The sequence below is a fragment of the Anser anser genome, assembly GCF_964211835.1.
Source record: "Anser anser genome assembly, chromosome: 2".
In the NCBI taxonomy this organism is placed as follows: Eukaryota; Metazoa; Chordata; class Aves; order Anseriformes; family Anatidae; genus Anser; species Anser anser.
This window is the reverse complement of record NC_139721.1, coordinates 84,093,254-84,116,198: the sequence shown is the minus strand read 5'-3', so window position 1 is coordinate 84,116,198 and position 22,945 is coordinate 84,093,254. Positions and strand designations below refer to the sequence as shown.

Below are 22,945 nucleotides of genomic sequence, written 5' to 3'. Positions count from 1 at the left end.
ATAGGAGGAAAAGACATGGAATAGTTCTGCATTCTTTGATTTAATCAGTAAGAAAATACCTTTCTTTACCTGACTGAAATAGCATAGCACAATGTGTTTGCTCAGGGAGGTAGAAGAGATGTGTCTTCACATAGGTATGTACTGAAATACCGTTTCATACAGCTTCATCATGGGGCAATAGAGTAGTACACTGCTGATTATTTCCCCCTCATACCCTATTTTTGTCACTAATTCAAATATATTCTATTCTAACTCATATCTGCAATAAAGAAGAGAAGAACACCTTCTTTCAGTAGAAGTTGAGCCAAAGGAAAAATGAATCGAGGTACAGGCAGTAAGAAATACTGAAGCCTTTACCATAACTGAAATCCAAGCGACCTCTACAGAATAAGAAAGGGGGAAAAAAAAAAAAAAAAAAGTCAATCAATGAGTCTGTAGGAAGGAAAAGAGAAAGGGGAATCAGAGAAAACCTCAACATATTTGTTTTATTCATGTAGCCATGGCCACAGCTTTTAGTCTTGATTAATGCATGTTATTGATGCATCAGTTTTAGCATTTGTTTTTATTTAAAGCAGGAAGTATTAAAAGCCTCTCAATTCAGGCTTTAACTGGAAAAAAAAAAAAAAAGAGAAGAAAGGGAAGGGAAGGGAAGGGAAGGGAAGGGAAGGGAAGGGAAGGGAAGGGAAGGGAAGGGAAGGGAAGGGAAGGGAAGGGAAGGGAAGGGAAGGGAAGGGAAGGGAAGGGAAGGGAAGGGAAGGGAAGGGAAGGGAAGGGAAGGGAAGGGAAGGGAAGGGAAGGGAAGGGAAGGGAAGGGAAGGGAAGGGAAGGGAAGGAAAAGCAAAATAGTCACTGACGGCATAAAAATAAGGCCAGCATTATGATGCCTTAGAGAGGGGAGAGAGATTATAGGCAAGAGCTCCAATGCACTCAGGAAAAAGCTGCTAAGACACCCGCAGTATGGAGGTTTTGTAAATACTGTTGAGTAGGGAGAGAGAATATTAGCAATAGTGTTTTCCAGTCTAAAGGAAATTGAGGAAAACAGTCTTGAAGTATTGCATAGACATGCTGCATTAAGGACAGTGCTTTCATTTTTTTCAGTGAAGGAATAATAGAAAAAATCAAAATACCACCAGCTGAAAAAAGTGACACAATGATATTCTCTCTCCAGAAGGCTGAAGGACTATAATCAAAACCACAGCACTAGAGAGGAAGAAAATGTAACAATTGTGAAACTATCTTCAAAGACAGTCAAATGTAAGTGTGTGAAAGATACTGTTAAATAAATTTCCTTACCCCTATCACTTCCGCCATGTCAAGTAATGTTGCATGATTTTTCAGAAGTGTTAAATAACTAAACCCTTGTGTAAGGCAATGTAACATTTTTCTTATGTGTATGTGAAGTGCAGAGTTGGGGGAAACTATTCTGATATTTGGAGCATTCAGGAATTCTAATGTTTGCTTGCAGAGGCAAATGATAAAGAAGGCAGGTTGCAGATCTCTGCTTATCTGTTATCTTATGCGTATGGTAGCTGAGTGCAAAATCTTGATTTAGTAGCATTTGGTATGACATACTATTCATAAGTGTTGAATAAGGAGAGAGAAGTTGGGAATTTTAACCACTTTTAGACATTAATGTTATATTGTTATATGTTATTAATATTATATTGTAATTATACTTTCCTAACAATACTGTAAGAAAGAGGTTATGACATAGGACAGAGAAGTATTTCTGCCTCTCTCAGGATCCCATCAGTGATAAGCACTGAATGTCACAGGGAATTTTGTATATTCACGTGAGCCTCCTGAAGAGGAAAGAGGGTACTCTTAAAAGGAATAGATGAGGAAACAAAATGGGTTTAAATAAATTATTTGCTCCATCATCAGCAGGCTCATTTCTAAAGAGGTCAGTAATTTCTAGTTTAATTCAGGCAGGCTCATTCACGTTAGGGAGGTAATATTTCCTCAAATAGGGGTAAATGTATGTGATATATGGAGTAATAATTCGTGTCAAGAAGATGGTTGATGTTAATAAAGAAGGGGGAGATGTGGGAGTGTGGCCATGGGGGTCGACAAGCCCCATGGTTGGTGATAACATCAGACTCTTAACAATGAGGCCATCAGGAATGTAAAGAGTTTAGAGGGAACAAAGAAGGGTGATCCAGGAGACGCCATGCTGTCTCGGGTTGCTTGGGTTGCTTGTTCTCCCATCGTTAAGGCATGGAAGTTGCTGGGGGTTTGCTGCTTGCCGGGCTAAGTTGTTTGACCAATAAAGAGTTAGTGGAAAAGGACTGCTGTGGGGCAAATAGTATAAGAAGGGAACCTGTCCTCAATATGGGGTGCAACACGATATGATGAAGTTCTGTCATCAATAAAGTAGTAGCAGTTACTGATCCTAAAAGAACCCTGGTATCCGTGTGGTCGTTACGCCACAAATAGCACCTGAACAGGGACCTGAAGAAAACAAACAGGGACGTGAAGAAAACAAACAGGGACATCAACAACAGGAACAGGGACAGGCTAACAGAACAGGGACCAGGGCAGGAACAGGGACATTGATCGCCTAATGAAGATAGGTTCAGCCAAACTCAACGAACTGCTCAAAGATGCTCGTATAGAAAGTCACTGAAAATAGGCGCACCGGAGCTGGAAGGAAGCTCAAGCTGAGAGAAGCAGACCCGCGCACACAACTGCCCCTGGCTGGCCGAAGGTAAGCAGTTGCGCATTATGGGGAATCATACGTCCTTAAAAACGAAGACTGTCCTGGTAACCTTACAGCTTATTCCCTTTATTAACAATCAGACAGTTTATGATCCTGAAACATGGGACCAAATTGAGGTCAAGGTGTGGGACTCTGCCACTAAAAACGACAAGGTTGCAGTGGGATTGCTTAGCACCTGGTGAGCAATCTCTGAGGCCTTAAAGAGCCATGTGTGACCACAGTCAGAAACGTGTGGTTTGCCAGATAGTGAGGGAGTTGCGGGCTCGTCCACCGATCCTTCTGCTACACCATCGGTCCCCCTCGTCGCTACCGCCATCGCAGGCCTTTGCTGTTACGCCCCCTGGTGACCCGGACGTTCCTTTTGATCCAGGCCCTATAGGCCCTGAAAAGGAGCCGGATCTGTTTCCCTTCGATGCGGGAGGAAAAGGATACATAAGACCCGAAGGCGGAGTTGCTTAATAACTTAAAGCGAGACATATTGTTCCCACGACTAGTCTTGGAATTCTCCGGTGTTTGTGATCAAGAAAAGAAATGGAAAATGGAGGCTATTACATGATCTGAGAAAAATTAAGCCATGGAAGATACGGGAGCACTTCAACCAGGATTACCAACTCCAACTATGCTCCCCCAGTCATGGATATTAATAGTAATAGACTTAAAGGATTGTTTGTTAAACACTTGCCAGAATTCGGAAAACTTTGCCATGTTTATGTTTCAATTGATACCTTTTCTGATTGTACATATGTATAGGTGTACTCGGGTTTCTTATGAATATGTAAAAGCAATGTTCTATATATTTAGAAAGTGCAACGGTTGTGTGTCTGTGTTGGAAGAGCGTAGGCTCCCAGCGCACCCAGCACTGTTTACTTGCCTTTTATAAATATTACTAATTCAGATTGAGTTGCATCTTCATTTATAACATGTATATTGTTATAAATTAATTTTGGTAGAAATCATTCCCGACACATCGTGGGTAAGGTAGATCGAATTTCAATTTATTTGAGCAATTCAGCAAGCAGCAATAAGTAAAACAGAGCTGGGCAGCCGGGGAGTCTCCTGGTCCGCCAACGGCGCACACCTAAGCCCGCCAGAGTCTCGATTTATAGCCTAGTAGTTCCGGGTTTAGTGGCACATCCTGGTGTCTTCTTACAACCGCAAGGCCTGTTGCTAGGGGGTTTTCGTCAGTCCTCTGGTGGTTGTGGGGATGAAGATTGTCGTCTTCCTCTGCATTGGGGTCGTGACTTTGCTGCTGATATGTGTGTTCTCATGGGAGGGGGAATGCCATTTTGCCCTTTTTTGGAGCTGGTTTCTACTGCAATTGTTAACTTAACAGGAAATTCCTATACTTGTTTTTTTCCTTCAACAGGATATTGGGGGTATTAGCAGTTAACCGTTGAAAACCTTCCCATCAGTAATATTTAATGAACAAACAAGGCTTTACCCATTACAATCCCCTCTTTTTTCTCTGAATCATTTTGTTCATTAAATCTATTTAGTTCTAATTGACTCAGGATTAATGTTTCCTCTAGTATGGGTCTATCATTTATTGATTCGTACTTTGTCCTCATAAGCATCAGATGAGCAGCCTCCAATCTACCTTTAACAATAGCTATGACTTTGTTAAGGATACGAGGACCAAACATCAGTGCTAGGGTTAATAAAATCAGCGGGCCAACTATTGTTGACAACAGAGTGGTGAGCCACGGCGAGTGATTATACCAGGAGTCGTACCAGCTTTGCTGGGCCTCCCGCTCTCTTTTTCTCCTTTCCAATCCTTCTCTAAGTTTGGTCATGGTATCCCTCACAATTCCAGTATGATCAGCATATACACAGCATTCCTCCCTGAGAATGGTGCACAATCCCCCTTGTACAATAAATCTAGTCCTCTGCGATTCTGTAATACCCCTTCGGATAATGATCTTATAGATTTTTCTAAAGCACTGATAGATTTCTCAATTCTGGCTAAATCTTCATGCAAAGCTGTTCGTAGAGAGGTGAATTCTCTTCCTTGTTTGATTAGTGAAGCAACTCCTGTGCCTACCCCTGCACCCCCCCCCCCCCACCAATCCATTAGGGTAGCCACTGTCAGTGTGGAAATTGGTTCCCGTTTTGTCAAATGGTGTTCTTGCTTGATCTGATTGTCATACATAAAATTCTCTGGGTGGTAGAGTATCTTTGGGATGATTATTACTTGAACACAAAATTCTGCAGACCCATTGAACAAGTCCAGGGATAAACAAGGGGTAACTCCTATCTTTGAGCATATCCACCTAGCATCCTTCGCTGGTAATAACCATTCCGCCGGTTTCTTTATATTTCCGATGTTAGTTTGATTTGCACACAAGTGCATTTTATCCGGTGGGACTTGTCCCACGCATCTCCCCTTCCCAGTCACTTGGGTCAGTGTTATGCCCTGACCCTGTTTTCCCCCATGTACATTGTGAGGGATTGGATCCATTTACCCGTCGGGCCTTCTCATTGACCCCCACAGCTTCGTAAAAGGGCGGCCTTACCCCATAACAGAGCCAGCACCGCTCAGTCAGGTGAGGGTTGGTAGCATTTAACAGCTGGTAGCTTACTTGCATCAATTTCCACAGGGCCCCTTCCTGGGTTCGAGCTGGGGCAGAGGTAGAAATCTATTTGGTTCAGACACAGGCTTGTGGGTGCCAGTTGACAAAGGGATGTGAGAAAACTTGGTGCACCCGCCGTAGTTACTTGGTTAATGATAACTTGGTCCTCCCACCTAATTAAACTCCACCTAAAGGGCTGGTGCGAATATCCCTGGTCGGCCCCAGCCAGACAGGGGATATTCAATTGGAGAGGTAGCGCCAACATACACCAGAAGGGCAACGTCCCTTTATAATTCTGGGGAGGCGGCTTTGAGTTATGGTGGGTACTAGGGCAGTTTATTCGGCCGGACTCCATCATCTCAAATAGGGGTGGGTACCAAATAACTCTCCCCACTGTTGTACCCCTCTGCCTCGCCCGCCTACTTGGTTGCCTCAAGCAGCGGGGTTCACTTTCTTCACGGCAGCAAGGGTAATCTTCAGGGGCCTAGGTACCGATTTCCCTGTTCCAGCCACTCCCAGTCCCAGTTACTCACTCTTCCTTAGGTGCATTACCCTTCTGATGTATGGGTCTGGGTACATTAAAGAATTTCCCTTCCCCTACTTCCCAGTTTTGTTTACAGTGAACCTATTATTCCTTAGAGAGGGTTACTGATCATACGATTACGAATTTACTCTTCAGTCCCTTTTCGCATGGTCAGCCTCAAGTCTCCGGGTCAGCTGACCACTCTCCACCGTTCCTCTGGTATTGGTCCTTTAACTCGGCTAGCATGAGTCCATCCTTTCTCGGCTGTCCAGACAGCTGTGTCTGTGGTAAGTAGAACAAGGTAGGGTCCTTCCCAATGAGGAGTTAAAGAGGTCTCTTTCCAGGATTTTATCAGAACCTGGTCTCCTGGTTTGATCCTGCGTATGGCCATCTCTAGAGGGGGGGGCGTTGTACTACTCACTTTGCTGCAGGATCCCCCTTATATTGTGAGGTGACAATACCCTCAGTTCGCCCCCAAAGGTGATTTTATGCGTTTCTTCCACCAAGAGCGCAGCTGTGACCACTGCCTGGAGACAGGTGGGCCATCCCCTACTCACGGGGTCCAAAAGTTTAGAAAGATATCCCAAGGGTTTCTTTTTCCCTGCCCAGTCTTGAGTTAAGACCCCGAACGCTGTCCCCTCCTTTATGTTGATAAATAGATAAAAGGGTCTCTTAACATCGGGTAAATTTAACACAGGAGCGTTCACTAAATCCATTTTTAAGTCTATTAGGCTTTGCTCATCGCTTTGGCTCCATTTCATTAATCCTTCTCCAACCAGTTTCTGATACAAAAACTTCACTTTGCTACTGTAATTTTCAATCCATTGCCGACAATATCCTAACAGTCCCAGCAGCTGCCTAACTTGTCTTTTGCCTTTTGGTGCTTGTAGTGACAAAATCTCATTTACTCGTTTGGGGTCTAGTTTCTTAGTGCCCTTACTTAGCCATTGTCCTAAATATTTCACCTCTTCCTCCGTAAACTGTAATTTTGACTTTGATACTTTTAGTCCCTTTAAGCTCAAGAAGTTTAGTAGCTTGATACTTTCTGTTCTGACTGCCTCCTGACTCTCTCCTGCTAACAGCAAATCATCCACATATTGGACTAAGGTTACTTCAGGATTTGGTTCATAGTTCTCTAATACTTGTTCTAATGCCTGACTGAATAGATTTGGTGATTCCGTGAATCCTTGGGGAAGCACGGTCCATCTTAATTGTTGTTTCCAATGGGTTGCAGGGTCTTCCCACTTGAAGGCGAAATAATCCCTGCATTCCCTTTTTAAAGAACATGCCCAAAACGCATCTTTTAGGTCTATGACACTATACCATTTCTGTGCTGGGGACAGCTGGCTTAGCAAAGTATGTGGGTTAGCTACTACAGGAAATCTGGTTATTGTTCTTTTGTTGACCTCCCTCAAGTCTTGGACTAGCCGATAAGAGCCATCAGGTTTCTTGATAGGTAATATAGGAGTGTCATGAGGTGACATGCAAGTCTCCAGTAATCCCTGTTGTAGTAGCCTCTTGATTACTGGTTGCAGCCCCTCCCTGCCTTCTTGAGACATTGGGTATTGTTTACCCTGATAGGAGTCTCGGGATTCCTGATAGTGACTTCAAAGGGACTAATATCTAAACGGCCTACTGATTCGGGAGAATACCACACCTCAGGGTTTATTTTTGCCTCGTCCTCTACAGTGAGGGCGTATAATTTGACCTCAATTCCTTTATTTTCCACCTCCAAATTAATTTTTAGCTTAACCATTAAGTCTCTTCCCAACAGGTTATATTTAGCTTCTGGTACTAATAAAAAGGATCCTGTGCAACTTTGGGCTAGGGTCTCTGTTTCCACCCCTTTTATTACTGAGACCCTAAAGGGCTCTCCTTTTGCTCCTATCACCTGTAATTTCTCCGAGGAAGGTTGACATCCCCGGGGGACCATTTGGACAGTCGATCTTTCTGCCCCAGAGTCCACAAGGAACTCCACTTCTTGATGCTGGGGACCTAACTTCAATTTTATCAAGGACTCCATTATACCAGAAGTCCCCAGTCAATGGAGCCCCTGACTCCCCTAATCTTCTTTAAACATTCGCTCATCTTGTAAGTGTTTTCTGCAGTCCTTTTTCATGTGTCCATTCTTTTGGCAATAAAAACATTCTATCTATCTTAGATCCCTCTGATCACTCTGGCTCCTCGGAGGTCTTTTCCGTGGTAGCGGAACACCCTTCAGGCGAGGGGGGGGGGGGCCCTTTTTGTCCTTCCCAGACCGCTGCCACTAGAATCCTGGCCTGCCTTTTATGAATCTCTTCTTCTCTTCGCACATATACCTTCTGAGCTTCTCTCAGCAGTTCATCCATCTCTCTATCCTGCCAATCCTCTAATTTTTCTAATTTCCACCTGATATCCCGCCATGATTTTGCCACAAATTGCGTTTTTAACAAGGCCTGTCCCACTGGTGTACCGGGGTCCAGTCCTGAATAAAGCTGGAGGTTCTTCCTTAATCTCTCCAGCCATTCTGTGGGAGTTTCATCCTTCTTTTGATGTTCACTAAAGGCCTTATTTATATTTTGTCCTCTAGGGACTGACCCCCTTATACCTTGTACAATAATAGTCTTTAAATCCTGCATATGATCCCTATCTTGTTCATTTGGTTATTCCAGTTAGGCCTCTGTAGGGGCCATTTAAGATCTCCCGCAGGACCCTGCTGGTGTTACTGGTCCCACATTCGCATTCCAGCCCTCCGGATCATATTCCTTTCTTCTGCAGTGAATAATGTACCTAAAATGGCCTGGAGTTCTTCCCAGGTGTAAACATTAGACCCCCCAAATTGGTCTACCCGCTCAGAGACTCCAAGAGGATCTTCTAAGAGGTTTCCCATTTCCTTCTTGAATTCTCTGACGTCTGCCGTATTTAGGGGGATGGAGATGTATCCCATACCGGGTTGGGGCCCTCCCATTGCAACCTCTCTTAGGAGATATAGTCTACCTTCACACTCTCGATTTCTAGTTTGGCTCCTAGTTACCCGTCTAGTTCCTCGAGGGGTGTCTGTGGCCAAATCAGAGTCACTATGGTAGCCCGGAGCCGTGGGGGGGAGCTGGAGGTGAGGGAGGAGGGGGTGTATAAGGGGGGGATGAAAGTGGGACTTCTTCCTCATTCTGTTCATTCTTTTTCCTCCCCCCCCTTTTTCTCTTAATGGGTATAAGTTGGCTCGGGTCTCAGATCCTATCCATAAGTGTGCATACTCACTCTCAGGCTGAAAGGCTCCTTTGAATTCACATAAAGGTTTAGAGCCTGAGAGATCCATTCCTCAAAGGACCCAAACACGGGCCAATATAATGGGTGAGCCCCTAATTTGCTTCCCACCCCAGACTTCCATACAATAATGTATCATCTTAACTTTATCCTTACCCCGCCTAGAGGGGTAATCGTTTCAATGTTTAATCATTAACCCTAACGGGCTCTCCGGTGGTATCGGGGGCAACCCAGCCTTGGGTTCCGACCCACCCATGGGACCAGAAGACTTGCTCCTCTTCTGTCCCATCTTCCAGAGTGCCTTCACACACACACACGGTCTTCACCTCCTGTTCGTGGCCCAGTCCGTTGCGGGAGGTGGGAACCGCACTACCAGGGAGTCCACACTCACTTCGTCCTCGATTGGACGTCTCACACAGGCACACTCTGGGCTTCCCAACCCCAACTGAATGGATAACCAGCCTATACTTACTCACTCCTGAGTCTTCGTTCGGAGCTTCGTGCACAAAGATTAAGGGGTTAACGGTTATTTATTTACTTATCGCTGGAACTTTATGTTCGTCGGTAGGGGTGCGTTGGCTTGGGGACCTCCAGACAGGGACCGCAGAATCAGCGGGGCGCGCCTCCCCTGGGAGGGATCCAGCCAAGCTACCACTATCCGAGTCACGGCACCAATTTGTTATAAATTAGTTTTGGTAGAAATCATTCCCAACACATCGTGGGTAAGGTAGATCGAATTTCAATTTATTTGAGCAGTTCAGCAAGCAGCAATAAGTAAAACAGTGCTGGGCAGCCGGGGAGTCTCCTGGTCCGCCAACGGCACACACCTAAGCCCGCCAGAGTCTCGATTTATAGCCTAGTAGTTCCGGGTTTAGTGGCACATCCTGGTGTCTTCTTACAACCGCAAGGCCTGTTGCTAGGGGGTTTTCGTCAGTCCTCTGGTGGTCGTGGGGATGAAGATTGTCGTCTTCCTCTGCATTGGGGTCGTGACTTTGCTGCTGATATGTGTGTTCTCATGGGAGGTGGAATGCCATTTTGCCCTTTTTTGGAGCTGGTTTCTACTGCAATTGTTAACTTAACAGGAAATTCCTATACTTGTTTTTTTCCTTCAACAGGATATTGGGGGTATTAGCAGTTAACCGTTGAAAACCTTCCCATCAGTAATATTTAATGAACAAACAAGGCTTTACCCATTACATATATCAGCTAAAGAGAGAATAAATTGATACAGGCTCCAAACTAGACTATTTTTAAAAGACAAAATTATTAGCCCGTAATAATTTTAAACCAGAGAATTCTTGCTCTTTCCTGCTAAATTCATGTCCAAATATATTAAATATTTTCCAGATACATATGATCTTAAACACTTTGAGTTGATCATATGCAAATTTTAAATGTTATATTTCAACAACCTTTTAAAAAGTCCTACAATACATTGGTACAATCTAGGCAATTGATAGTTTCCTCTAGCACTAGTAAATTTGTTCTGAAATTTCAATAGACACATTTGTGTCCTTTGGGCATACTATATCCATGCTAACAATACTGTAGCATATGGGTCCTCTAGATGTAAGCTGTTTCATGTTGTTGCCTTGATTGAAATGATTGTCACTTTAAAAATAGTCCAAGGAACATGACCAGAAGGAGTTAATAATAATGAGGAAATATTTTAAAACTTGCTTGATTATAAATATTTCTGTGAGACCTACAAGGAATATTTACACTGAAAAGTAGTCTTATGTTTCTGTAGGGACACAGAAAATCATCTGAAGTTGCAAAAAAAAAAAAAAAGACTATAACAAGAAAAACAGTATTTCAAGTAAAATATAAAAAAGGGGGAAAAAAAAGGAAAAAAAAAGGGGGGGGGGGGCGGAGCAGGAGAAATAAATTGCTGAAGAACCCAAGAGGTTACTTAGAATACCAAGCAGGTTAGCACAAGTGGGGTTCAAATCAGAGAAGCAAAGTAACTGAAATGGTTTTCAAGAACTGTGGCGTAATGACCACATGGACACCAAGGTTCTTTTAGGATTAGTAACTGCTACTACTTTATTGATGACATAACTACATTATCTCTTGCTGAGGGCCTAACTTCATCTCTCATATCGAGGGCATAACTTCATTATCCATGTTGCATCCCCATATTGAGGACAGGCTCCCTTCTTACACCATTCACCCCACAACAGTCCTTTTCCACTAACTCTTTATTGGTCAACAACTTTGCCCGGCAACAGCAAACCCCCAGCAACTTCCATGCCTTAACGATGGGAGAACAAGCAACCCAAGCAACCCGAGACAGCATGGTGTCTCCTGGATCACCCTTCTTTGTTCCCTCTAAACTCTTTACATTCCTGATGTTAAGAGTTTGATGTTATCACCAACCATGGGGCTTGTCGACCCCCATGGCCACACCCCCACAAAAAACTAAAGATGGTTCCTGTCAGGTAAGCTTAACATGAAGACAACAGCTTCATGATTAAAAGTAGGAGTACCCAACAGTGCTTTAAACATAAACAGCAGAAAAGGTTCAAAGAAAATTTTGTGGCCTGATTAATATATATTCTAGAGAACTATGTGTAAAAATAAGTTTCAGATACAGCTTTGGGAAAAAGATGAAGTTTTTGACAGTTTCTCTTTGTGCAGATCTATAGTGATATGAGGACACTGTTTCAATGAACATCACGAAGTAAGGAGATAACTAGAGTAATTTCCACTTTTAAAAGTTACAAACCTTTGAATGAAATGAGAAATAATTCAGTTGACTTCTTAAAATACATGTAACTAACTCCTTTTGATGGAGATTATTGGGAGGGAGAGAAAGCTTCTTTTATACACAGAGAAAGAATTATTTCATTAATTAAAAAGAAATTGAATTAAATAGCTGTTTTCTGTGGCTAATGCCATAGGTAAATGATGGTAGCTAAATCATCCTAATTCCAAATCTGATTCTCGGAGTAGAGTTTGTATAGTGATGGGAGTAAATATGGCCTGTTGTTCCTAGTGCTATTTAAAAAAAATTAAAAAAAAAAACAAAAACCTACAACAACAAGCAAGTGGAAAACTGGATTCTCTACCAAGACAGCAGAAGTGAAGATTTTTGTTAACAGATCAAAGAGAATGACATATCTGAAAGACAGGTGGTACAACATTCAGTAATTGCTTTGCTATTACTTTATCCTAGATGGTTTGCCTTTTGATTTCCTAAGTGGTCAAGTTATTTTCTTTGCCCTTCCTTTCATTTGTTCTTCCCTTACTCCTTGTTTCCCTTGTGCTTTATTTTTCTTCCTTTTTTTTTTTTTCACTTTTGATTTCCCCCTACCTCTCTCACATAAGACTCTAGCTCCCTGCATATTGTGCTCCTCTACACAATCTCTTCAGTTGTTTCCTCCATCATCTTCTCTTCCCATGGCCTACCTAGCTGCAGGCTACTTGACCTCACAGGATGTAGCACTTCATTTTTTATTTATTTATTTATTACTAAGCACACAAATGAAAGACTGACGTATTCATATAGGCCATTGTGCAGAAAGAAAGTGTTAACCCGTGTTGTACCTCAAATGAAAAGTCTGCGCTAAAGCCTGAAAGTGGTTTTAGAGTGGTATCACACTGGCTACTGCTAATTGAATACTGGCCCTGAGCTTTTCTTGAGAACAAATACTTCAAATTAGATTCTGGCTAGCAGCTATTAAGCTTGAAACCAATACAAACACTCTCTGAAAGCTAGGGAAAAAAAAAAAAAGGCAAAAAAGGCTGCTTCTGCTTTGGTCCCTGCTGGTCCCTGCTATCCTGTGCTGTGAAATCCTGTGGCTTTTCTGAAGCTGCATGTGAGCTAGTCCTTCCTGTAAGCTATTCTTTCAGCACAAAGCAGGAGAAACAGAAAATAATCTATTCTTTGCATTAAGTGGTGGAACTACTTTTGCTACAGATGTTCTGTGATTTAAGTAGCATTCCAAATACCCAAAGTGGGGAGAAGGATTTGAGGATTCATATAGCGCACTATCCAGCTTTGCCTTAGCCATTGCCACAGATTTGCTCTTTGCAGAGCAGTCATTCCTTCAAGAGTGAATCTCAACACCACACTAGGGAGTTCGTGTCCTCATTGTGTACCTGATAGCTTACCTGCATCTGCTGCCAATGAACTTTATCCTATCACTGAAGCAAGGTTCAGCCCTGGCTCTTTCTTACTCCTCTGAGAACAGAAAATGTATGACCCTTGTGTCCCTGAGCAAGAATAATTTTCAAATACTTCTCTTCAACCCACAGACTTGAAGTTAAAAACCATGTACAACTATTTGGAAGTATCTGGAGACTTATGGGTCTATACCAGTTACTAAAATCAAATGCATAATTGCTATTCTTGTGGGAGAAGATTCAGAGAGTAGTAGTCATTTAAAATGGGCACAGAAAAAAATTACCTACATTGAGGAGATAAGAGCCAGATCAAATTTAACAGGAAATAGGCACTAAAAGGTGACCTTTTGATGCATAAAATAATTGAGGATTAAGATAAAAGTTAGGGTCGCCCGTTATCTGTAATTGGTCATTTTCTTTTCTTTTCTTTTCTTTTCTTTTCTTTTCTTTTCTTTTCTTTTCTTTTCTTTTCTTTTCTTTTCTTTTCTTTTCTTTTCTTTTCTTTTCTTTTCTTTTCTTTTCTTTTCTTTTCTTTTCTTTTCTTTTTCTTTTCTTTTCTTTTCTTTTCTTTTCTTTTCTTTTCTTTTCTTTTCTTTTCTTTTCTTTTCTTTTCTTTTCTTTTCTTTTCTTTTCTTTTCTTTTCTTTTCTCTTTTCTTTTCTCTTTTCTTTTCTTTTCTTTTCTTTTCTTTTCTTTTCTTTTCTTTTCTTTTCTTTTCTTTTCTTTTCTTTTCTTTTCTTTTCTTTTCTTTTCTTTTCTTTTCTTTTCTTTTCTTTTCTTTTCTTTTCTTTTCTTTTCTTTTCCTTTCCTTTCCTTTCCTTTCCTTTCCTTTCCTTTCTCTTCTTTTTTCTCCTCTCCTCTCCTCTCCTCTCCTCTCCTCTCCTCTCCTCTCCTCTCCTCTCCTCTCCTCTCCTCTCCTCTCCTCTCCTCTCCTCTCCTCTCCTCTCCTCTCCTCTCCTCTTTTTTTCCTTTTCTCGTTTTTTTTCTTTTTTTTTTCTTTTTTAAATGAAGGCATTTCTTCAATTGCCAGAATGATGACAAACATAAACTAAAATGTCAATGTCACTGCAATGTCCCCGTGAAATTAACCCTTCCTGTTATTATGAATTCCTGATTTTCTGAGAGAAATACCTTCCTCCATCTTTCCAGTAAACTGCTTTAAGGACTTTTAACAGTCTTTACCTGTGTGGAGAGAGAAAATTAAAAATTCACTGTCATACTGCTAACTTTTTAAAGAATTGGTTACCTTGTATTTTAACTATAATTTAGCATTTTCTCCAGACCTTGGCTTTGAAAAATCTTGAATGTAAAAAGGTTTGAATAAAGAACAGAAGTTGCAGATCAACACATCTTCAACCTGAAATATCCCAGTTTGGCTGTTAGAAGTAGGATTTCCAAAATGAAGTTTCAAGGGAAGGGTTTCAGAAAAGGCTTCTCATATACAACAAAGTCTACCAAACACTTCCTTCCTCCGTTCTTCCTTAGTGCACTACCTCCTCTCCTTACTTCTTCCTTCCTTTCTTTAATAATATTAACTATATATATGTATACACTACTGAGTAAAAAGAGACCTTGGATGGACCTAAATGAATCTCAAGTCTCATTTTACTTAACTCTATTTGTTTGTACATGGGTGTCATCATCTGCTCGTGGAAAGTGGATGACTTAAATTCATTCACTCAACAAACTTATCGAGCTAGTTATAAGCAGTCTTATTTTCCACCCTTGAGAGATTTTTTTGGACAACTGGCTTTTAGATTGTTTCAAATGGTAGGATGGAACCAAGACAGAAATATATGTTCATCACACCTTTCTAAAGAATGGGAAATTAGAAATCTCCACTTATATGTGTGGCAGTGGCATGCAACACATATGAAATCTCTCGCTTTGCATCTCCAGCTGAAGAATTTGCTAAAAATTGAGCATTCAGATAGTAAGATATTATATCCCTAATTTACTTGCTGTATTTCTTGTACAATTATGTCATTTTCAAGAAGAAGAAGTGAGGTTTTCATATGGGAGTCATATAGGTTAATGCATGTAGTAAGACAGTCAATGTGCTCTATGTGACTTAGATGATACCAGAAGATTGTCAATAAGGTAATTGTTCATGCAGATAATGGATAGTTTTATCTATCTGGAAGCTTCTGTTAACCATTACAGGCGACTTTAGCAATAAATATCATATAAGAGATTATGGCTGTACAATATTGCAGGACACATTTTAATTGAATCTCTCCAGGTTTTATTATGAAAAGTGAATCTGAGAATCAAGGATAGATCAGTAAACTACTGTGGTGGAAAAGAGAGAAGGAAAAAAGAAGTACTATATAGAGTTCAGGGGAAGGAATGTTAATGAGGTGTTTTGATGTTTTGAAACTTCAGACTTTCAACCACAGTCATTCAATTTCTCTTTCTTCCTTTCCCTGGTGGTTTCTGGTGTTGCTCAACATAGGGATACCTATCTGGCTCTGCACTCTTCTCTGTGGTACAATTAATGTTGCTTTTGCATACGCACCTTCTTTATCTCAAAATAACCAGGGAGAAAGAATGCTAGGGTTATTCTTTCTGTGTCATTTAATACAACAGTCTTCTTCACAGAATTTATTTTGCAAGCAATTATTTTCACTATACATCATTAGGTTCCAATTAGCTCCAATGCCCACTTTGCAAAATGTTATCTTGCCTTTTGTAGTGGCAAGCGTAGATTTAATCCCAAGAAGTATGCTGTTGTAATAGGTCCTGATACAGTGTGAAATACTTTAATGGTAAGATTCACAGATCTCATTTCATATTCAAGACCCTTTCTTCTCTGTGCATTTGTGCAGGTGATGCAACAACTCATGAGACAGCTGTAGATGTCATCATAGGAGCAGCAAAGTAGGCATCTGAGAACCATGAATAGAGGTAGTACTGCAATGTAATACTGGTAAGTGGAATATTTATTTTTGTTCAGTCTGCTGCTGGACATATGCATACATTAAAAACCTGGTTGTGCACAAAATCATAACAGTTTTACATAGTCCTTGCAGAGCAGGAGAAATAGTAAAACTTTCCCTTCTCTCTTTTCAATTTCCTTTGTTATATCCCAGTCATGATAAGACCAAGGCTGAGAATCTGGGGTAGAGGAGGAGAGGAGGGCTGATGTGATCCTCAGATGTGTTCTCAGAGGACTTGTCCCCCTTACAAGTCAGACTGGGAAATGGCATTGGCACAGCAGGGCACCATATGCTAATCTAGTGCACTAGATGGTGCAGATTACTCACTCCTCTAACACAAACTGAAACTCTTGCAGTTGCCTTCTAGTGCTACTTAGGCAGGGTAGTGCTACATTTTTCCTTGCGGTTTAAAAATACAGACTGCCTCCTATAACTTTGCTGTTTATCAGTTAGAAATTCTGTTTCTTTTATCATGGGAATATTGAATCATTATTTTTTCCTCTACTTGTTTGCACAGCTGGGTAATCACCATAGCAACTGATGCATGCCAGGTGTCTGTTCAAAAGAATGCTATCCTCCCAGTCTCTCTAACTAAATTCACTAAGTCAATTGCCAAGCGGATATTAAGACTGAGTAACAGATGAAAAGGTATACGTATTATAACCAATGTAAGTAATTTCTATATCATATACAATAGATATAAAATATATAAATCACATAAGTGTGTTGATTCTTGTTGACTGTTGACCACTTCATTTATTTATCTATTTAATTATTCTAAGGTAACATTAAGTTTGCATAGTTAAGACTTCAAATATCAAGGAAATATGGTAACAAGGTTTTAAAACCTATATTAACCCTGTACTTTTGCATATGAATTATGTACTTGTTATACACACTGAACATTAACCATATAAGTGTGATATTTAGTCCAAACTTGGGATGTGCACACTAATTGTTCTTTATAATTCTATATATACAAACTAAATCTATGAAGTTATTATAATTTTAATCATCACTTTTCATACTTTTATTAGAAAGTTTATGTTTCTGTTATTTTTTATGCTCTCTCTTTATTAATATACTGTTTATTTGTTTTTCAGCTAGCATCACTTTCCCATAAATTCAATTGAAACAGTTCAGCAAGAGCTCATGATAGGTTTTTGCACTTTTTCATTGGCCAAAATGAAGTCCTTGAGAAAGTTTGACCCATCAACATATATATGTGTATATATTCTTAATATTTTGTTGTTTGAGAAACTTATCATAATAATTTTATTAAAAGAAGATTATATGGTGCAGGTAGTATTCTACATATCAGATTAACATCAGTTCTTTCTGCCTGTCAGAGTACAGCTTCACGTCTTTAGCATTCTCTGTTTTGCAGCTCTTGTTTTTAATAATAATTTCCTATCATAAATTACAGAAAGATTAAATTATAACAAGATTATGCACTCTGTTACTGTAATATTGCATCTAAGTTATGGGATAGGTACATGCCACAGTGCACCCTAGAGGATGTCTAGTCATTCAGACCAGGTAGCTGACTGGAACAGTCTGTGGGCTCACTGGCACACACATCTATGTGTCCTTTCTGAGGATATGGAAGGATGATGCGAAGATGGATGCTGTCATTTTTTTCATTGAAAATGTCAGCAATTGAGCATACTAAGAAGTACATCAATTTTTGCACTTTTAGCTCTGTATTAAACAGCTCTGAAGAACGATTTTACAAAGTAATGAAATTCTGAGGTACTTGAGAAAGCTTTCATCATCAGTTGTCAAGACATACATATTTCAATTCGGGTGAACATTGCAGAAGAGGTTAAATGTTACAAATTGTGGCTAATATTGACAAACACTGTATGTTAACTACAGCAGATCTCATACAAGCTCCTATGCATAAACAAACACAAGTGTATTTCCCGTTCCAGTTCAAGATATGGGAAAATAAGGAAGCCAACAGCAGTGATTGCATTGAAAATTTAGGGTTGACAGTGATCCGGCATTGTCAGATTAACATAAACATAACATCTTTGTCCCTTTTTATGATAGGTAATTTACTGTTTTGTTGTTGTTTGTTTGTTTGCTTGTTTTGTTTTGTTAAGTTTTGTTTTTATACAATCTAGTATTCGAGAACCTCCCACCTACTACTGATAGAGTCTTTACTTAATTTGCAATTATTTTTATAAGCACATATTGCACAAATATCAAGCCTTTCTGGCTGTTTTTTGTCACAATATTTTTAAGAACAGAGTGTTTTTAAGCCTCTTTTAAATATATACCTAGATAATAATAGACGTGCAATTACTAATCTGTGTTCTGCTTTTAAAGTAGGTGTTGGCCCATCAACAGATGATTACTGTATTTGAACCTGAAGTTTTTCTAGTAACATCTTGGGCAGACTTAGATATGAGATTATGTAGTAATAAATAATCACGTCAGGTCTGAATCTGTTAATTATATTTGTTTTTATTAATTTGTCACTCAGCACTCTGTAATCTGTTTAGTAAATGAAGTTAGATCTCTCCCTCTTCTCCTCTAAACTTTGATATCACTTTCTCCTTCTACCTCCCTCTCTTCCTTTTTCTTTCCCCTTCATATACTGCCAGTGAACTAACTTCCACAATTACACTTTGAGTTCACATATAGAAAGGTGACTTTGTAAAAGAGCTGTGCAGTTTGATGGAGGGTCATAAATGAAATTGAAATGCTTTTTCTGATGATCGCCTGCTCCTTAAATAAAAATTAATGTAACGTGTTACAGTGGATTTATAAAATTGCAAACAGCAGCAGCAAACTGCTGCTATTACTCTCAGTATATATTCTAGAAAATTAAAATATTACTTTTAGAGTTATGTAATATACTTCTGATTATTTTACGTTTAAATAAATGATGCTTACTTTTTTCTTTCCTCTATAGAAAAAAAAATATATATATATTATTTCTAAGGAATCATTTAATTCTATCATGTGCATTCAGTAATTTATCCTTCTTTCATAGCTTAAGAATACTTAGTAGGGCCTGAATATTCTCTCTGATTATTTGAATATTCTCATTCAAGAGGAAGAGGATTTTTTCCCAAACACAGTTTCTACAGTCTGTGCAACAGTCTCTTGTTTGTCTTGTCTTAGTATAACTCTAAGAGGTTCGTATGACGCCATGAGCATGGAGGATCTCTCTCCTACTAAAGAAATCACAGGCCTGATTTTTTTTCAAAGGCATGGCTAGCAAGCTACCTATCATAAATAAAGGTATTTTACAGGAATATTAACTGATTTTGAAATCCTATTTCTTGATATAGCAATTTACTCACATTTATTGAGGAAAAAAAGTTAATCAACACTTACTAGAACATAAAAGTGTTCATACGGGTAGAAATCACACAGGTACTGATCTACATCCGTATTTCCATTTCCATACAGACATACTTTCAACAACTTAACTAGTGGTTATAGGAAAATTATTAATGTATTTTCCTATAATGCTTCTATGAGTTAAGGATATGCTCACAAGAGAAAAACTAAAGCACACAGAACTGTGATTCAAGATCATCAAGTTAATTTTTGGTGTGGCAAAGTGAACACAAGCATATTTTTCATGCTAACTACTATTTTCTTTCTCCTAATTTCTAAGAGTACCTCATGATCTTTGAAGTCACCAAGGCATCCATCTTTGAAAACTGGAACTGTGTACCTGACTATTTTTTGACCTTGTTTATTGGTGTATCATTAAAAATTGCTTTAATTTAGTCTAAAGATAAAAAGGCTTGGAAAATTATTTGTAGTGCTTAAAAGGGTTATGATTTGCTTCCATCCACTGCCCCCTCCTGACATCCATCCATGTCAGCACCACACATTGGCAGCTCGAAAGCAAATAAAACCCTAGGTATCCCAAGCCTGCCAGGTAGGCTCTGCCTGGGGATGAAAGAGAGATGGTGAAAGGGGATGAATTCATCATAAGACTGTGATTGTCGTTTCCTTGAGGAGAAACAATCCACTGATATAAAGTGTTCACTATCATTCAACCTCAGGAAGTCATAATTCTTCTTTCTCTCTTGACGTCACTAGTGTCCCCCACATGGCTTCAACATGGTCATGGAAAGCAGAGCAAAAGATTGAAGGTTTTAATCCTGGAAATTTTCTAGAATGTAGATTCTCAAGGATTGAGATTGCTCAGATGTACCTTCATTCACAGTATTGCTTCTCTCAATTGCAACATAAACATAGCTTTTACTTGGCATTTGCCCAGGATGTTTATTGAAAGAAGACTGCTTTTTCTTTCTATATTAACACTAAAACTGGACAATATTGTCCCTTTTGCACTACATAGGCTATGCATAAAATGACCTAATGCATTATAAATTTGTTAAATGCAATTTGAAGTGTAAGGAAGTGTTCAATAAAATGTTAATGAAATTCCAAACATTAAGCAGACTCAGAATAGACCTTAGCATTCAACCCAGTTGTTTTCTTTATATGCAGCAGTGGAAAGAAGAAATTCTTTATTTTTTAGCTTTCATTCTTTATCTCCTTGTATAAATGAGGAACCCTGTACAGGATCTGTTATGAGACTATGCAAAACTAATTATTACCTTTCTGAAGCAAAATATGAATATCCCCCAAAGCTGCTATTTTGTAAAACATATCATGTGGCGTCTAATAAATAGCCTTGAGGGCCTTTGTAATTACTGACAGGGATATTAGAACTGACAGACTTCAGGTGTATGCTACAGAATAAAAAGGAAATATTGCTTGTTTGGTTAACAGTTTCTCATTTATATTTACATGTTTGACAAATCTGACAACTTCTGTGTTAAAAGAAAGATCTGGTTTTGTTACCTTTCAAATGAAGATGAATGGTTCAAACTAGTCTGTTTTCTTTACTAACAGGAGGGTACCTGATACCCTGTGGAGAGAGAGACTTGTAAGTCTTTAAGCAGCAGAGAGTTATTCCTTAAGAGGTTTGCAATACATTTATTGAGATACATTTCTAACTAATAGTTCCGATAATGTCAAAGTGAAACAACCCAGCATATTAAGATTTTTATGGCAGTGAGCATATAATGACTTTTCTATCCCATGTAATTTTCTGGAATTTCCTTGGGAAATCATTATGCCTATAATACAGAGCATACCAACTTGATTTAATTGATTTCTTATGCAACTGTTATAGCACTATTTCCAGTAACTACTTATCTAAAAATGTATATGATTTTCGATATTTCTGACATTTCTTGTTTCTTTTTTGTCAGATTAGTTTGCTAAATGAACTCAAACTTCATTGCACTCAATATTGCAGTGAAAACTGGAATAGTTCCTATTTAATCCATTTTTAAAAACATTTTATGATTTTGGATTTCAGCACCAATCAGATTTTCCCTCTCTTTCCTGTTTAGACAGATGTCCTAGGGACTGGTAGCCTATTATTCTAAACCAGTAATTTCTTCAGTATTTCTCAATCTCCTAATATCAGTTAGAACCAGTTTCTAAAACATAACAGAAGTAAAAACAATGTAAAGGCAAATTCACAGCTTGAAGTGAGTTGAGCTACGACCACATACAGCCACTGAGGATATAGCTTCCGTAGTGCACTTCCCCCAAGTTCAGGTGGCCTGTATTCAGCTCTCTGACAGGTTGCAGATCTGACTTCAGAGAGTCACTTGGCTTCTGGAGTTATCTGTGAAGCAGAGACTACAGGGATGTGTATATGTATAGGGATGGCAAAAGTAATGCGTATGAATTAAGAACATAAAAGTCTATTCCACAGGTGCTGGTTAAAGATATATTCTGTGATACCTGCATGTCTGCTTTCTTTGTCCTTTATCAACATTAGATATTTCATTCAAAAATAACAAAATTTAACTGGTCATAGTAGCAGTATGACTGATCAATTATATATTTCTGTAGTGTTTTTCTATGAGGCATTTACATGTTTTGTCCAGCTTTCAAATTTTTGTTCTCTCACTACATCCCACTTTCATCTTTTCTGACAACTTTGTCATTTTTAGCTCTTTCTTTTATATATTTTGCTCATTATCATTATTTGAGCAAAAATACGAATCTGTAACATGCATACATAATAAAATTTGTCAGGATTAACCAACTTTTGAGTGTCTTTAATTGTTGTCTTATCTCCATGGTCATCAGCTGAATAGAAGAAAATATCAGATCAAAGACACTGATGAGTTAAAGTATCCCATGGATTAGAATTCCCAGCTCCTGATCAGTTGCAATTAGTTCTTCAAATAGTTGGTACAGACTATGTTAATCAGTCTTTCTGAGACCTGAATTTGAGACTCAAGAGTATAAACTAGACCTAAGAAAGCAGAGAATGGATATTTTTTCATGACTAACTCCTAGAACTTGCATAGACTTTTAAAGGATGCTGTGACTCATTACACGTTAAGCAAATGTTTCCTTTAATACAGCAACATTAACTGAGTGCCCTGTTGTATAATTTTCATAATGTAGTAGAATAATATTTTGTTATACAAGTTGTCTTGCCTATAATTATAAGTGTGCCAATATGGAGAGAGTTCTTAATAATTATGTTCAAGTTCATAGAAAAAAGGACCAATAGATGGAAAAAAAAAAGACTCACAATATTGTGAAGTAATTTGACACATTACTGTAGTCTTTTCTTACTACATTATTTACTATACTGTATATTGGAAGCATGTTTCCAATGCTAAAATTAAGGCAGTTTAACTATACCAGAGAATTATAGAAATTAAAAAAAAAAAAGCATGAATGATCGCTAATTCAGTTATATGCATACCTAGGATAGTCTCATCTAAATGGCTTTTAGGACCTGGATAATC

General features: G+C 39.1%; 1 long non-coding RNA gene across 1 annotated transcript; it reads left to right on the top strand.

Moving 5' to 3' along the window:
- Positions 1-1,672: 1,672 nt before the first annotated feature.
- On the top strand, positions 1,673-21,008 carry LOC310894352. The gene is made up of 4 exons (XR_014579830.1): positions 1,673-2,707; positions 16,011-16,111; positions 16,639-16,789; positions 17,225-21,008. It is a non-coding gene; the product is annotated as an uncharacterized lncRNA (long non-coding RNA).
- The last annotated feature ends 1,937 nt before the right edge of the window (positions 21,009-22,945 follow it).